This window comes from Brassica napus, unplaced genomic scaffold, assembly GCF_020379485.1.
Source record: "Brassica napus cultivar Da-Ae unplaced genomic scaffold, Da-Ae ScsIHWf_153;HRSCAF=280, whole genome shotgun sequence".
NCBI lineage: Eukaryota > Viridiplantae > Streptophyta > Magnoliopsida > Brassicales > Brassicaceae > Brassica > Brassica napus.
The window spans coordinates 1-17,439 of NW_026014957.1; the positions used below are offsets into that span (position 1 = coordinate 1).

Sequence of the window (17,439 nt, forward strand, 5' to 3'; positions counted from 1 at the left end):
TTAATTTTTTTTTTCCGTCTCAATGAACAAATCCTAGTAGAACTGTTAATCTGCTTTGTGCACTGGAGACAATCAATATCTGATCATGGGAGGTGCAGTCACGGACCCTGGAAAAGAATCAAACAAACTGGCAAATAGAACGTTTTTTGTTCAGGTTTGTGTTACGATGTAAAAAATGTTGTGGCTCCCCATTGTTGACATATGTTTCTTATTATATCATATTTGTCTAATCAACAGAAAAAACTACTAGACCACCTCCTTATGTTGGGTGTTGAAAGCCAATGGTCGCCTGTTGCTGTTCGGTGCATGGTAAGCAAATCTCCTTTGTTATCATTCAAATTTCTTTTCTGATTTGTGCAACTGACAACAATTTCGAAAATTCAATTTAACTTCTTCTTTTGTTGAACCTTGTTTCTAAGTTGACCATGGAACTGGTGTGTTTATGGGTTTTTATCTAGAGATTGTTAATGTATCATCTAGACCCAGTAAGCTTAAGTATCTAATGGGTCTTCTATTTTTTGATTCTTTGCTACTAGACATTTAAATGCATGGAGATCTGGTTGATGGACATCCAAGAACCGTGATATCCTTGCTAGCAAAGTTCTTGGTGAAGATCGGCAAGCAGAACCTGCACTCAATTCTATCCTCCGGATCATTTTACAGACATCTAGTATTCAAGAGTTTGTTGCTGCTGATTATGTCTTCAAGACCTTCTGTGAGGTTTGGAACTTTTGTGTTATATGTTATTATTTGATAGTGTAATGTGAGCTTGCAGCTTATTGTTACATTCTCTAAACGTTTTCAGAAAAATCGGGAGGGTCAAGCAATGCTAGCTTCAACTTTAATACCCCAACCACATCCCACCACCCGAGATCCTCTAGAAGATGATGTTAACATGTCTTTTGGAAGGTGTTATCCTCTTTTCCTTTCTCCAGCAGCTTTCACACGGTTCATTATCATTGCTCTTTTGACCTAATGCTCTTGTATCAAATCTTACTGGAATTTTATATTTGTGTCAGTATGTTATTGCGAGGCATTTTCCCTGGTGAAACTGATGGGGATCTTGAGGTAAAATATTTGTGTCTCTGTTGAATGTTAATTTGTTACGTCTTCCAGAACTAATCTATTGATTTCAAACAGACATGTTGCAGAGCTGCGAGCATTCTTTCTCATGTTTTGAAAGACAACATTCAGTGCAAGGAAAAGGTAATTGACTTCAATGTAACCACACCTTTATACCTTAGGTTCTGCATTGCCTGACTGTTTCAGAAACTCAACAGGCTTTGAAAATAGTACTTGAGTCACCTGTGCCGTCCATGGGAACTCCAGAGCCTCTCTTTCAAAGGATCGTCAGATACCTAGCAGTTGCCTCTTCCATGAAAAGCCAAGATAAATCAAAATCATATATTCAACAGATCATCTTAAAACTGCTTGTCACATGGACCGTTGATTGCCCAGCTGCAGTTCAGTGCTTTCTAGATTCACGCCACCACCTAACGTACCTGCTCGATCTGGTATCAACCCAGCTGCAACAGTTTGCATAAGAGGCTTGGCGTCTATCCTACTGGGAGAATGCGTCATCTACAACCAATCAAGCGAGAATGGTAAAGATGCTTTTGCTGTAGTTGATGCTGTGAGCCAGAAGATGGGGCTCACATCATACTTCTCGAAGTTCGAAGAGATGCAGAGCAGCCTCATCTTCTCTTCTTCCCTCCGAGAGACCTCGAGAGGATCATGAACCGTTGACGAGAACAGCCACGCCTAGTGAAGCGAGATCGAGGATGTTGACGTGGCAGGTGCGATGGATAAGGGGAACGAGGATCACCCGATGCTCATATCGTTGTTTGATCCTAGCTTCACAGGCTTAGTGAAGAGCCTTGAAGGTAGCATTAGAGAGAGAATCGTGGACGTGTATAGTCGGCCAAAAAGTGAGGTGGCTGTAGTACCGGCGGATTTGGAGCAGAGGAGCGGAGAGAATGAGAAAGACTACATCAACCGCGTGAAAGCTTTTATAGAGAAACAGTGCTCGGAGATTCAGGTACATGCTTCTTGCTCAACTCGTCTATGCTTTTAATTGTTTTATTGCAAAAATTATTTTGATGAATTATCAAAATTAAATATACAAAACAACAAATTTATTGATTTGTACTTACATCATTACTTTAATTTAACAGATTTAAACTAATTTATTTTATTTAAATCGATTTAGAATGGTTTAAACCGATTTGAATCATATAAATCAGATTTTAAGAAATTGTTTTGTCTAAGACAGATTTGCCGCCTTAAACCGACTTTTAGAACCATGATTACTACGAACTATGTCTTATGTTCTTAGTGAGAAGTGAACTGAAACAAATATTCATACAATTAGTCTCCAAATTTATGTGATATGTATGAATATGATTATGTGAAGGTTATAACCGAAACAAATAAATCTCAACATCAGTTGTGCCTTAAAGAGCTTATTGTCGACCTCTGTGTACTTTTCCAGAACCTTCTTGCTCGGAACGCTGCTTTGGCAGAAGACGTAGCGAGCTCTGGCAGGAACGAGCAATCTCAAGGATCAGAGCAAAGAGCAAGTACAGTAATGGAGAAGGTTCATATAGATAGCATCAAGCGAGAACTCCAAGAAACATCTCAACGCTTAGAGACAATCAAATCAGAAAAAGCCAAGATGGAGTCTGAGGCATCAGAATACAAGAACGTTGCCGCGAAACTTGAATCAGACCTGAAGGGCCTGTCGGACGCATACAACAATCTGGAACAAGCGAACTACCATCTCGAGAAAGAGGTGAGATCCTTGAAAGGAGGAAAGATCCTATGGAGTATCCTGATGTAGAAGCGATTAAGGAAGAAGTGAGAAAGGAAGCTCAGAAAGAGAGCGAAGACGAGTTGAACGACTTGTTAGTGTGTTTGGGACAAGAGGAGAGCAAAGTGGAGAAGCTAACGGCGAAGCTGGTAGAGTTAGGAGTTGATGTTGATAAGCTTTTGGAGGATATTGGGGACGAGTTGCAAGCTCAAGGGGAATGTGAAGATGATGATGATGATGACCACTAAACAAAGTTGTAGAGATCAAATCTTCTCAGTCACTCTAAGTAATTTATCATCTACTTTCCAACATGTTATATTGTTTTCTTGATTTCTCAGAAGCTTTTTTACTTCAAGATATAGACAAGATGAATGAATGAATGAAAGAAGAATCAGATTTGGTTTCTCACTCTTATTCTTCATAGTCATCTTTGATCATTTTACCAGTATTTTCAGATAACGGGGGAATTGATTCAAGGTGCAATGCAGAAGGGTTCAGATGAAGCTTTACCCTCCAAATCTAGAGTAAAACAAACAAGCATTTTGATTGAAAAGTTTGCATTAATTGTTATTGTGCGTGTATTTTGAGAAATTGCAAACAAAATAGCAGTTAGTTTTCTGAAGTGAAGGTCAAAATCAACAACACACAAGGAGGGAGGATCAGTCACGTATCAAAAGCCTCAAGTCGTAAGAATCCTCTTCTTGTTGGAATCTTGTGTGAGCTTTCTGAAGGATTTTGAGAACCTTAGACAATGATCCATTGCTTCGACTCTCGTCGCTCTTCTTCTCTGCGTGAGAGTAAAATTCTTCTTCCGAATCATTATTCGTCATCTGGTATCTGAAATAAATGTACTGTTTCACCTGCAACAAGTTTGGCTTGTGTTGAGGCCAAGCACTAGCATTATCATCAACAATAACCACTCTTCGTTGATCAGCAGAGATACGATCAAGAGTCTTGCTATGAGGGATTTCTCTCTGGTTATGACTCTATTTCCAAAATATCTTTTACCAGGATCAATCTCACTCAATATATACCGCGCGTAGCCGTACGTGCCCATCGTGTAAACGTGCATGCGGAAAAGCTTGTTGGCTTCTTTCAGAAACTCGCGGAGGAAAGGTCGTAACTTTATCAGATGCCTGGGAGTTCCTCCGTTAAACGAACTCAGTAGATCACCCCTTGAATCAAGTTCTTGCATTATATATTTTTCTTTATCAGAAAGCTCTGAAACAGGGACATAGTGGAGAAGCGTCTGATCCAAGTCAAGCACTAGGTGTAGTTTCATCTTCTTCTTCTTCTCCATCTTCTTCTTCTTCTTCTTTTCTTCCTTGTTGAGACTCGAGAGTTTGTTTCTTCCTTTGGTTTTTTCCAATAAACTAAAGAATAATTGCTTTATAAACGACCCCATAGCTTCTGTTGGCGTTATAAGGAGAAGACGAAACACAACTACGGTAACCGAAAGACTTTTTTGAAATAGAAAAACAATAAACCTAGTTTTTTTTATGGGAAGCAACAACGAGCGAATGAATGAATAATCGGTGATAGTGATTAATGCTCCCCTTTGTATTTATAATGGAGCCTTGGAGTTGGGTAAGGAAAAAAGGAAAATTTCAAAGTGATTTTCCTTTTCTCTAATCACTACGTACGTGCATGTTAAGTTATTTAATTTCAGGCTCAGGTCAGGCTCAGGTCAGGCTCTGTTATAAATTATTTGTTGTTTTCCAAATCTAGGACACAAAAAGACATAAGAATATTTGTGTTAGGTACTGCACCCTCCAATAATCCTCAGAATAATCTTGAGAGCAAGTTTTCACGGGTTGGTGATAACTACCGCTCCATCAAAGATGAGGTTTGAATCACATAAACTTCTTTTGTCTTGGTTTATGTGAGTTTATTTATGTCTATTGGGGGTTTTGCTTGATTTTCTTTCTCTTGACAGGTTGCTTCTGCTCTTCCACATGCTGGTTTGGAGTCCTCGTATCTGATTATTGGTATTGATGTCACCAAGAGCAACGAGTGACCAGGTTAAACAAGTTATGTTCTTTATGTATAGCCACTGATAGTTGAATGAAACCATTCCTTGAGCACTACAATAACAACAGGTCAAAGATGACATCTCACTTTTGGGAACATCCGTCGTGGAATGAGAATCATGCATCAACGGTCCTGGTGTGTTATATACTACAGGTTTGTTGAGGAGGATCACCGAGCATCAACACATCACATGTTGAAGCAGAGAGTAATGAGAATGGTATCGGGTATGTTAAGTTTATGGGTCGTTACAGTGTAAGTTTTTTCTTAAGTGTTTTTGCTTTTAACATTACAAATAAAGACCTTTGATTCATAGCAATGCATGCTACATAGGCTAGCGGAGATGTCTACGGCTGCCTTACTCCTTAGTCAGCCTCTTATCTCTAGGGGAAGTTGGACTCTTGGAGTTCTTTGATAAACGGATCAAGGTTGAGTGGTCACATGGTGATTGTTCTTGCTGAAGAAGCAGGACAAGAGTTGATGTGCAAAAGCATGATTTTAACGCTGACGCCTCTGATTACAAGCTTCTTAAAGATGTCGGCTTCTGGCTACCACAAAGCATCAAGGTAAAAATTAGATTCAAACTTTCTCTTGTGCCATTCCAGATAACTGTTACGAGACTCATTTTCAGAAGATACAAAGTGGTTAATGGGTTAGAGTAAATGTGCTGGGTCATGAGTCTTTAGCCTATTCCATGCATAAGTAGTATATAAGTAGAAATGATAATAAGAGAGATCCTTATCTAGAGATTAGATCACAAGAGTGGGAGGTGAGAGACTCCATTATTAGTTCTCTCACGTTTGTTTCCTTTGCTCTGTTTCTATTTTGATCCAAGAGATACGTTAATACCTTTAAAACTCATCATAATGTTTTTCTTTTATTTTTTCTGGTGATAAGATCATTTTAAGAAGCTTAACATGGTGAAGAATCTCAAATACATAGGTAACAAAATCCATAACTCTTTCTCCCCACTTTTCAACTCATTTCTTGATATTGTAAACTCATTTCTTCATTTCTTGCTTTTAGATCCTACATACATGATTCGGGTTGTTCAACCAATGCATCAGACCATGTTTACAGATACACTTCTTGCTTGGAGCGTTGTTCATGGTGCAATAGCTGGTTACACTGAATACACCAGTGATCTTATCAATGGAAGACCAACAAACATTCCATACAACGTAAGTTACTGACAAATCAAATGCTTTTCGGCTTTCAATCCCGGAAGGATCCGAGTTGTGGTCATGGATGCTACAGTGGAATAATCTGGTTCGACATAACAGAACAGTGGTCTTGCGTGATGGTCCTGACCTGTTCTTTTTTGTTGTTGCAGAGGATAACAGAGAAACAGAACAATGTGGTGATTACAGGATAGAATGTGGACAAGGCTAATGTCTTCAACGAATCAGCCCAGTTTCTTAGGCTCTAAGGATATAACCATTAACCAAGGAGAAGCAAGATGAGCCGGAAAAGCCACATCTTGACGGTGAAAACGGTGATGGACTTTTTGATATTCCTAAGTGAAGATCAGAAAGCATTGTTTAAAGAACTTCCAAGACATATATATATTCAGGACTAGGGTCGGCCCGCCCTACGGGCGGGATATGATTTTTTAGCGATTAAGATTTGTATTATTGCTGTTATATTTTGTTATTTATGTGGTTAGATTGCGAATAGAATTGATATGGGTGATAATGGTTTGTGTTTTAAGCTATGGATTAGGTGGATGATTTTATTGGATTAGGGATTATATGTGGTATATTTATTTTGGTTGTCTATTTCTCTATCCATAGATCTCTATTCTTGAGACTTGTTTCTGAGAGCAACTCCAGCGTTTGTTCAGGTGTCTCACCAAGACCGAACCAAGGCGACTATTCTCTCATCTTCGAGAGAGTTAGTTTCGTTGAACCTGAATGTTTTCCTGTTGTTCTGACGTATCAAGTTGTTAGGTGATGTGCTGAATATTTTAATTAGTAAGTTGGATTTTTTATTTTAGACATGTTTTCTTAAAAAAATATTTGTCAGGATGTTTTTGTCGTGTTATGAAAGATTGTCAATTTTGAACTTTTATGTGAAAATATTATATATGTTTTTTGTATTTGTTTGTTTGATGTTGTTAATTATTTTTTTGTTTGATGTTGTTAATTATGGAGTCATTTGGGATGATTTTAAGAAAAATGATTTTTTTCTCTTTCATTTTTTTGGGGTTACATTATTAGTACTACAAATGCAAGAGTGTTCTTTTAAAAAAATATTTATGCATTTAATACAAATAATTGTTAATTTGATCCAAAAAATAATTTCAGAGGGGTCATGATCAAACCATCACTTTAAAAATTAACAAAATCTCTAAACTTGGAAAAATAAAAAGATTAAAATTAAACTTACGGCTCTAAACCGGTTTATATATATGGAACTAAGTTCCTAAAGGTAGAATAAAGCTCCAGTAATTTTTAATCAGACTACTGTTTAATTTTTGCAACATATAGTTCAAGTGATTGCTAAGTTTATAATATGTTATACCAAATTAAATTTAAAATATTATATTTAAGAATTGTGTATATATTTTTTGTTTTTACATGTCACTTTTGATATTTTCAAATCCTATTATGAAACAAAAAAGGTTAGGAGCAATATAATTAATTGTTTTTCTTCAATATTTATGTACTGTAAGTAAAACTGGACAATATTTTATGGTTGTTTTCGAATGTGTTAGTAATTGGAAGAAGTTATATTAGATAGTTTTTAAAAAAAAAGTTTTTGTTTGTCTTTTTTTCTGATAATTATTTGTTATATTTGTTGATATATTATTTATAAATAACCAATTAGAATATGCAATAAATATTTTCCATGAATTTAATACATGAGTAAAGAGACATTTTAAGATCAATATATATTTTCCTAATTATCTGAATGTAATTCTGATTCATTGTTAGATGTTTGGGTCAAAAATTCAGAAGGAGACTTTGACAATGAACTATTTTATTATTTTATATAGCTATGATATTTGAGTGACTTCATGTGAAAACCTATCAGAATACAATACGGTTTTCTGATTATATATTCAGAGAAATACTACTTTGGGTCAAAAAAATTAGAAGGAGAAACATTGACCATGGATTCTTTGATATAATTATGCATTCAATGAATTAATAATTTTATATCAAAACTATAAAAAAATCAGTTTTCCGATCACACATTCAAAGAAACACTATACTTTTTCCTTTGGATCAAAATTTTAGGATCCTATCACATAAATTATTTAGGCTGTATCAAAGAAACATTATATTTTTATCTTAACCTATATAAAACTATCGCTTGTATTTCTAAATATCCGGCAAAGATAGTAATAGTACTGTTCAAATCCAAGTATATGTTTGATTATATATAGGTCAAGTCAAGATAGTTTGATGATAAATAGATATTTTTATTCAAAATTAGAAATACATGTCGGTCTATATGTTGACCAATGTTTCTTGAGCCAATTTTTTTCCTAAATCTCTTCTTTTCAGAAAACAGGAGTTCAACTGCGTTCAAAAATAAATAAACTATAATTAAAAATGTAATCAAAATTCGAATTTGGGCCTGTAATTTAACCACTTTGGTACATTAGCCACATCTAATAAAGGCCTGTGATTTAGACTCGTTCATCCCAGTCACGGACCTTACTTGAATAATCAACAGCGGCGGAGGAGATAGACTTCGAGACGATGTCGTATAGAACCCTCTCCGATCTGACGTCATCGTTTTCTTCTCACTTTTTCCTCGAGTCGCCGGAGAGCGACACTTCCATCCCCGGGCAAGCCGGTAAATCGGAAGGGAAGGAGGAGTAGTCGGAAGAACTCGACGGATTTGTGGAGATAGGGTTCTAGCGAACGCAACGCCGTCATCGCCGATGGGTCTGAACCGGCTGTGGACAGATCCGTTCGCTCGATGTTTACCCTCAGTTTTTGACGGTGTTTGATGCCATGAGTGATAGAGAGACGTCAGGTAGAGCTAGAGAGAGTTTTAAAGTCTCGATCTTGTTCTTCTTCTCTTCATCTTCTTCCACTTCTTGTTTGACCTGGTCGTGAGCCTTTCGCATCAAAGGATTTGGATTGGGTTCTCTGATGTTGTCAAAAAAGATATCACCGTATACTCTGAGTTCAAGGTGAGAGATATCACATATATTTATACCGAATCTCACACCGTCTCTGAGACCTAAAGATCACTTTGAAGACACATGAATCAATGGGATTAAAGAGTGAACCATTAATCACACCGTTTCTCGCCGCGAGAGGAATCGCAAACGACACCACATCGCCGTCGCGCGGTAAGGAAGAGACGTTCTCCGTACCTTCGTTGCAGCGTATTAGATGCTTTCATCCACGTCAGGCCTAAGAAAGTCTAATCCAACAGTCCATTACACAATAGATATAACGAAGCCCAACATCACCTATTAATGAAGCGCTGCGTTTAGAAGGAATGGGACACGCGTCAGACCAGGAGAGAACGACTTAGTGACGTGTCTTAACGTGAGAGAAGCAAACACTTCTTTATAGTAATAGATTTCCTTGAACGATAACGTTTTGGCAAAAATTAAATAATTGTATGTTCTAGCGATTTCACATATTTGTTGGCAAATATGCTATGTTTTATTATCTTCTCTATTTAAAAAGAAGTACCATTTTTATCTACCATAAAAAAATCATAATATCCTTATTAGATCCACTTCATTAATTATATTTATTTAATTATTTACATTAATCTATTAAGTATAAAGATATTAATAATAAATTAATTTTAACTGTAAATTTAAATTTTATTTTTAGTTATAAAAAATGTTGAGAAAAAATCTAACAAAAACTTTCTAAAAATTTAAAATATTTTATTTAAACTAATACCATTGATTAATTTCGTAATTAATAATATATATTATTATACATTAGTTTAAATAAGATTTTATTATAAAACAAAATAAAATAAAAGTGTATGCTATTTTTCAAATTTTATAATTATATTCTATATCTTCTTTATTAAAAGAAATACCATAAAAAAAATCATACTAAGTCTATTTTCATCAATTACATCTATTTGATTATTTAAGTTAATCTATTTAATATATAACATTTCTAAAAAAATCTTATAAATTATGTAGATATTAATAAATAAATTTTAACGGTAAATTTAAATTTTATTTTTACTTATAACCAAATATGTTGGAAAAAATCTAACAAAATCTTAATAAAATTTTAAAATATTTTTAAATTAATGCAGCGATTTATTTCATATTTAATAATATAGTATTATTATAATCTATTTACTTATAAAATCCCACAATATACTAAAATAAATAACACAGAAATACAAATCATGTTAAGAAAATATCAGTTCTATAGTATAACTAAATAAAATTTTAAAATGTATTGTATTCAGTCTGTAAAAATTATAAATGAATGAAGAAGATTCTCAATTTGTTTATTTCATACTATGAATTTATTTTACCAAACTCGAAAATATATTAATATATAATAACAATTAATAAAAAAGTTAAATGTATAAAACAAATCATTATACATTAATAATATCGGATAAGAAACATAACCAATAACATTATAGATCTACACAATATAAAAATTCAAATGTAAATTATATTTTTGTAAGTTTTGCGATGGTATCTGTTATATATTTACAAATAGAAAATCTATCCGCACGGATGTGCGGGTGAAAAATCTAGTCATGTTTTACACGTTAAGTTTTGTCACCTTTTGAACCTACACCACATCATATTACTTGTTAGGATTTCCTTTTGCTATGATATTTTCAGCTTTGATCATGTTTAGTTTAGTGTTTCCTTGTGCCTTTTTCATATCTTTATAAAATTCTGATAATTTTTTATGCTTACAATTTTCATTGATCAGGTTTTAAAAGGGGTCGGCAAAAATTCCCGTATATAACCAAATTAAACCGACTCAGCCAAACCAAACCGACCTAGTCAAACAAAACTAAAAAATCAACTCGATTAAACTGAACAAACGCAAACAAAACCAAATTAAACCAAATTGAACATAAACTAAACCGAACCAAACACAAACCAAACTAAAACCAAACATAAACTAAACCAAACTAATTTCTGTTGACTTTGGTATAATTTTTTTAGTATCAAATAAACCAAACCAAAATGAACCCAAACCGAACTGATATTTAAACCAAAATTTCCACCTTTTAGGTTTTAGAGGAAATTCATCATGATTAAGTTTCTTCTTTACTTATCGTCTGCGCTTTTATCTTGGATTTTACTTTTATTTTTTTGTCAGCAAAATAAACAACCTCATATAGACTCTACAATCGAAATAGATAACTCTCCATCCATATGGACAACAAATGACAGTTGCTTTCTTGCATTGCGTGCGAGACTGTCCGCCTTTGAATTCTTTGGATTGGATTTTTGCACGTTATTTTAAATTCGCCTCTTTTATAAACTTAGTTTGTTAAATTTATCTAAAAATATTTAGAAGTTATACAAATGCAATCTAATATTATTTAAAATCAGTTGTACTTTTCGTAATATAACATGAAAGGTAATATTATTTTCATATGATATTCAATTTTAATAAGATAACTAGATTCTGATTTAAAAAGTGCGAGAATATTTTTAAAACATTTTTTTTAATTTTTTAATATTTGAAATATATATAAAACTGTTTCTATTTATATTAAATATAAAACTTATATAAAACATTACTTAATTTTGTTTTTCAATTAATTCCCCTTTATCATTAAAAATTTTTATAATGTATTTGATTAATTGTTAATTTCAATTTTGATAAATTCTTATTAAAAAAAAATAGATGTCTATTTATTTACTCTAATAATTTATTTATATACACTATTAATTTAATATGAAAGCTTTTTTAACTTTAAATGGATATAATTTTCTATTTGCGAAATATAAAAAATCTACATTTTTGATTGAGTTAATATTAATTTAAATTATTTTTACTCAATGCCCTGCGCCTAAAATAATTAAATGTTTAAATTATTAATTAGAAGACATATACATTTTTGTAAATTATTTGAGAGTTTTAGTCGTTTATTTGATTTATCATATAATTTGAAAGAAAATTAAGAAACACTATTAAAAAGTAGGATTCAATGTTTTGTATTGTTTAAACACAAATTTAATTGTTGTACTGTTTGGAAAGATATCTAATAGTATCATTGGATATCTAGTGATCTTATTAATTACTAGAGATTTTTTCCGCGCTTCGCGCGGATTGTATCTTATAAATTTATTTTATTTGTAATATTATTTGTCGGTTTTTTCTTTTACATTAACTTCTTGTTTTTTTGATGTTATTTTTTCTTAATTTAAATTTATATGTTTATAATTTTTCATTTTTCTTGTTAAAAATAGAGAATTATATTTTTTATTGATGGTTTTTTGTATGTGACATAAAATTTTTGAAATTTTAAAATAATGTTATATATAGTACGATTAACACATTAAAGAAGAGAAACATATTCAGGCACATTTTACACATGTTTTATATGCATAATTTTAAACATTATATATGTATATATTATAAGTTTGAAACATGTAAATGCTTTCTAAAGCTAAATACTTGTTCTGAGTTTACATAACTTATCGAAAGTTTTATCTCTTTTTAAATTCAAATCACAGAAAAAATATATCGAAAAGTCAGTATAGATGAGTTTTTTGGGCTTTTAAATCAACACTGAAAAATTACATGAATCAGATAACAACAGTTTTATAAACAACTGGATAAAATTTGACCGAGCCAAAAAATTTCACACAATATGTTCTCTCTTCTTCAAATTGCAAAGAGCCTATAGGCACAAGAAAAAAAATCATAACTTTTGTTTTCACTTATATAACATTTTTTCTCCTTTACACACGGAGTTTATTACACTGTTATAAGCAATGGAGAACTCTATTCATATAAGATTCACATCTATGCATTTTGACAAAGAAGAATTTTAGCCATCTTTAGTTTCAGAATGGACCAACTTCAGTCATATACACTATATTTTCTTTATGATTCAAATCTTACGATTTTAATATATGTGCAGATTTCCATGTGAAAAAGCACGCACGCCATCTATCATTCAACCTATTAATTTTTCCAAAGTAAACACTATAATCCTTGTTTGGTTAGCTCCACAAATTAATCTCTTTGGATCAGTTTACTAAAAAATATAGATACTAATGTCAGAAAAGAATATAAACACTATCAACAACAAATATTGGCACAAGACTATTTGGTTCAAGGAACATATTCTACATAATGCGTTTATATCATGGCTGGCTTTGCGGAGAAGACTGCCAACCAAGGATCGCTTGAGGCGTTGGAGGTTAAATGTCTCAGGAACGTGCATCCTTTGTAATCTGGAAATAGAGACTCACTATCATCTCTTCTTTGAGTGATCTTTCTCTCGCTTGATATGGGAGCCTTTTGCTGCTGAAGTTTGGATTTCTCCTCTGGCTGATCTACACTCTATTGCAGCCTGGATCAATCAACCTCGCGTCAACGCAGATACGCATGCTACTCCAGTCATCAAGCTCTATTTTCAGTCAGCCATCTACCTGTTGTGGAAAGAGCGTAATGCTCGTGTGTTCACAGCTGTCTCCTCACCTTCATCAGTCATCCTTGTCTCTCTCGACCGTATGATGCGTGACCGTCTCCTCTCTTACCCGGCAAGTTCTTCTTTCTCCTCTTTTTTACTTCTTTTTATATTTCTTGTATAAGACTTCCTTAAGACTTTTTTTACCTTGAGTTGTTGTTGGTTGTTTTTGTTTCCTTGCTGTAATAAGTTGTTTAAAAACAACAGTATAACCTTTCAAAAAATGATAATCTTAACATCTTACCAAAAAAAACAACAAATATTGACTTATTTATGTGAATATGTATTTTATTTTAAATCATTATAGTGGACGAAGAAAGCACCATAATTTGTACAACAAATTTTCTTAGATTCACGTCATCATACTCACCATTTTACCATTTTAATTATATAATTTTACATGAGCTTCTTCACCCTCCCCGGTTATTTTCTCTTAATTTATAACTACAATATAAAGTTATAAACTATATATATTATAAATTAATAATTTATTTACCCTTGAAGTCTAACGATTAAAAATAGAACATAATTCAATAGATATATGATTATATTAATAAATTAGTTGTTACAAATTTGAAATTTCTAGAAATATCAAAAGTTGTATGTTAGTTAATTATCTTTTAAATGACATTTATTTCTAATTCTTTTTGGATGAGAATATTTTGGCTGAGGTGGATAGTCTCAAAAACCTTGAATTTAGTTCCTTTTATATAGTAGGATTGATGACATTTTGTACAATATCATATGACTTATGACTAAATGTTAAGACCATTAAAATGTTTCTGTTTTAATAAAAGAATATATAATATAAGATATGACTAAATATTAGGTGCATTAAATGTTTCCGATTTAATAAAGTAGACTAGATAATATAACATATGACTTAAATTTAGGTCCATTATAAAAGTACTAAATAATAAGCTAAATAATATTTTCAAAAGATATATTTCCTCCCCTCTTTCTGAGAAAAAAATTTGAAATCTAAAAACAATGTAGATGAAAAGAAAGATTGTATTTATGATCACAATGTTGATGATCGGAAACCTTATAGTTGAATCGGAAGATATAAACAAAGATTTTCAAAAATGTTTCATTCTTTGTCTTAACATATGTATCATTAGTCAAGTACGAGATAAATTAGGATGTTTTGGTGTGTAACTTTTTTTCATTACTCGTACTAACAACCCATAAGCTTAACATACCCGATACCATTCTCATTACTCGTACTGGAAACATCCTAATTTATCTCGTAAAACTGAACAAAAATAAATTAAACCAAATTAAACCAAACTGAACATAAACTAAACCGAACCAAACACAAACCAAACTAAAACCAAACATAAACTAAACTAAACTAATTTCTGTTGACCTTGGTATAATTGTTTTTAGTATCAAATAAACCAAACCAAAATTAACCCAAACCGAACTCATATTTAAACCGAAATTTTCACCCTTTAGGTTTTAGAGGGATTTCATCTTGATTGAGTTTCTTCTTTTCGTCTGCGTTTTTATCTTGGGTTTTACTTTTCTTTTTTTTGTCAGCAAAATAAACATACTCATATAGACTCTGCAATCCAAATAAATAACTCTCCATCCATATGAACAACAAATGACGGTTGTTTTCTTGCACTGCATGCGAGACTGCCTGCCCTTAAATTTTTTGGATTGGGTTTTTGAACGTTATTTTAAATTCACCTCTTTTATAAACTTAGTTTTTAAATTTATCTAAAAAAATTAGAAGTTATACAAATGCAATCTAATATTATTTAAAATTAGTTGTATTTTTCGTAATATAACGTGAAAGGTAATATTATTTTCATATGATATTCAATTTTTAATAAGATAACTAGATTCTGATTGCACTTTTTAAAGTGCGAGAATATTTTTAAAACAAGATTTTATTTACAAAATTAAATTGTCTTAATTTTTAAATATTTAAAATATATATAAATATACTATTTATATTTATATTAAATATAAAACATAAAATATTACTTAATTTTGTTTTTCAATTAATTCCCATTTATGATTAAGAAAATTTATAAAGTATTTGATTAATTGTTAAATTCAATTTTGATAAACTCGTATAAAAAAATTAGATGTCAATTTATTTACTCTAATAATTTATTTATATACACTATTAATTTAAAATTAAATCTTATTTAACTTTAAATGAATATAATTTCTACTTGAAAAATATAAAAAAATCTTTATTTTTGATCTGAGTTAATATTAATTTAAATTATTTTTACTCAATGCCCCTCGCCTAAATTAATTAAATGTCTAAATTATTAATTAGACGGCATAAACATTTTTGTAAATGATTTGAGAGTTTTAGTCAATTATTTGATTTATCATATAATTTGAAAGAAAATTAAGAAACATTATTAAAAAGTAGGATTCAATGTTTTATATTGTTTAAACACAAATTAAATTGTTGTACTGTTTGGAAAGATATATAATAGTATCATTGGATATGTAGTGATCTTATTAATTATTGATGATATTTGGTACAATATCATATGACTTATGACTAAATGTTAAGACCATTAAAATGTTCCTGTTTTAATAAAAGAATATATAATATAAGATATGACTAAATGTTAGGTGCATTAAATTTTTCAGATTTAATAAAGTAGACTAGATAGTATAACATATGACTTAAATTTAGGTCCATTATAAAAGTATTAAATAATATTTTCAAAAGATATATTTCCTCCCCCTCCCCCCCCCCCCCCCCCCCCCCCCCCTCTCTTTCTGAGAAAAAATATTGAAATCTAAAAACAATGGAGATGAAAACAAAGATTGTGTTTATGGTCACCATGTTGATGATCGGAAACCTTATAGTTGAATCGGAAGATATAAACAAAGATTTTCAAAAATGTTTCACTCTTTGTCTTAACATATGCATCCTTGGTCCAGTACATGATAAATTAGGATGTTTCGGTAAATGTGGTAAGTCATGTGGAAGACAATACGAAATTGATCGTGTTAATTTTCGATGGGTTTCGGCTCAAGATCCTAGTAAGTTTTGGCAATAATCATAAATTTAATATAATTTATATTTATATTTATATTCATTCAACATATACAAATTTTCCTAACATTTATTTATATTTTGGTGGTTTTTGTTGTTGTGTGTAATGAGCAGAAAAGGAGATCGATGTGAAGAAGGCAAAAGACTGATTGTATTCAGGTTCGGATACGGACGATAAAAAATTATGAAGGCAATATTAATTATACATATTTTCCGTATTTGATGATTTAATAAAGATACGTATTATTGGTTATTTCAATTTTATAATCAATTCAAATAAACTTTTGATAACTGATCAGTTTTGTCCAGTGTTCAAGAAAGCGTTAGACGCAAAGCGGTCAATAACTCAACGCCTAGCGCCTAAAATGATTAATTGGATGTCTCAATTATTAATTAGCTAGCCTAGACGTTTACCAATTATAACAATATGCTAAATATATATAGAATAATAGATTGAATATCATGATTTACAATTAATAATTTTCATATTATTTATTTTCATAAGATTTATGAAAAACATTGAATCCTGCTTTTTAATAATTTTATTTCAAAATATATGATAAATCAAATAATTAACTAAAACACTAAAATCATTTACGAAAATATATAACTTTTTAACAATTTATAAATAATAAATTATTTATTATTTATTATTATCATATTATATTTATCTGGGTGGTTTATAATAAAATCACTACGGTTCAGGAGAGCCTGACGCCTAAAATAATTATAGAGAACTGGTTTTATTTATATTTTGCATTCTCGGTTTTTTCCATTAAATGGTATAATGTGGCACATCCATTGTTTAATATAAGAAAATTTATTAGGGTGATCTGCCAAACGCCTAAAGATCAATTCATTCAAAAAAATTTCGTCTACATTTTTTTTATCAAAATTTCGTCTACATGTGGAAGCACCGTAGCCTATTGGTTAAGGTTTA

At 31.5% G+C, this 17,439-nt stretch overlaps 2 pseudogenes; one reads left to right on the forward strand and one right to left on the reverse strand.

The window, feature by feature from the left end:
- The first annotated feature begins 544 nt into the window (after positions 1-544).
- Positions 545-3,217, forward strand: LOC111198152 (annotated as a pseudogene).
- A 214-nt stretch (positions 3,218-3,431) lies between these two features.
- On the reverse strand, positions 3,432-9,540 carry LOC125597783 (annotated as a pseudogene).
- Between the last annotated feature and the right edge of the window lie 7,899 nt (positions 9,541-17,439).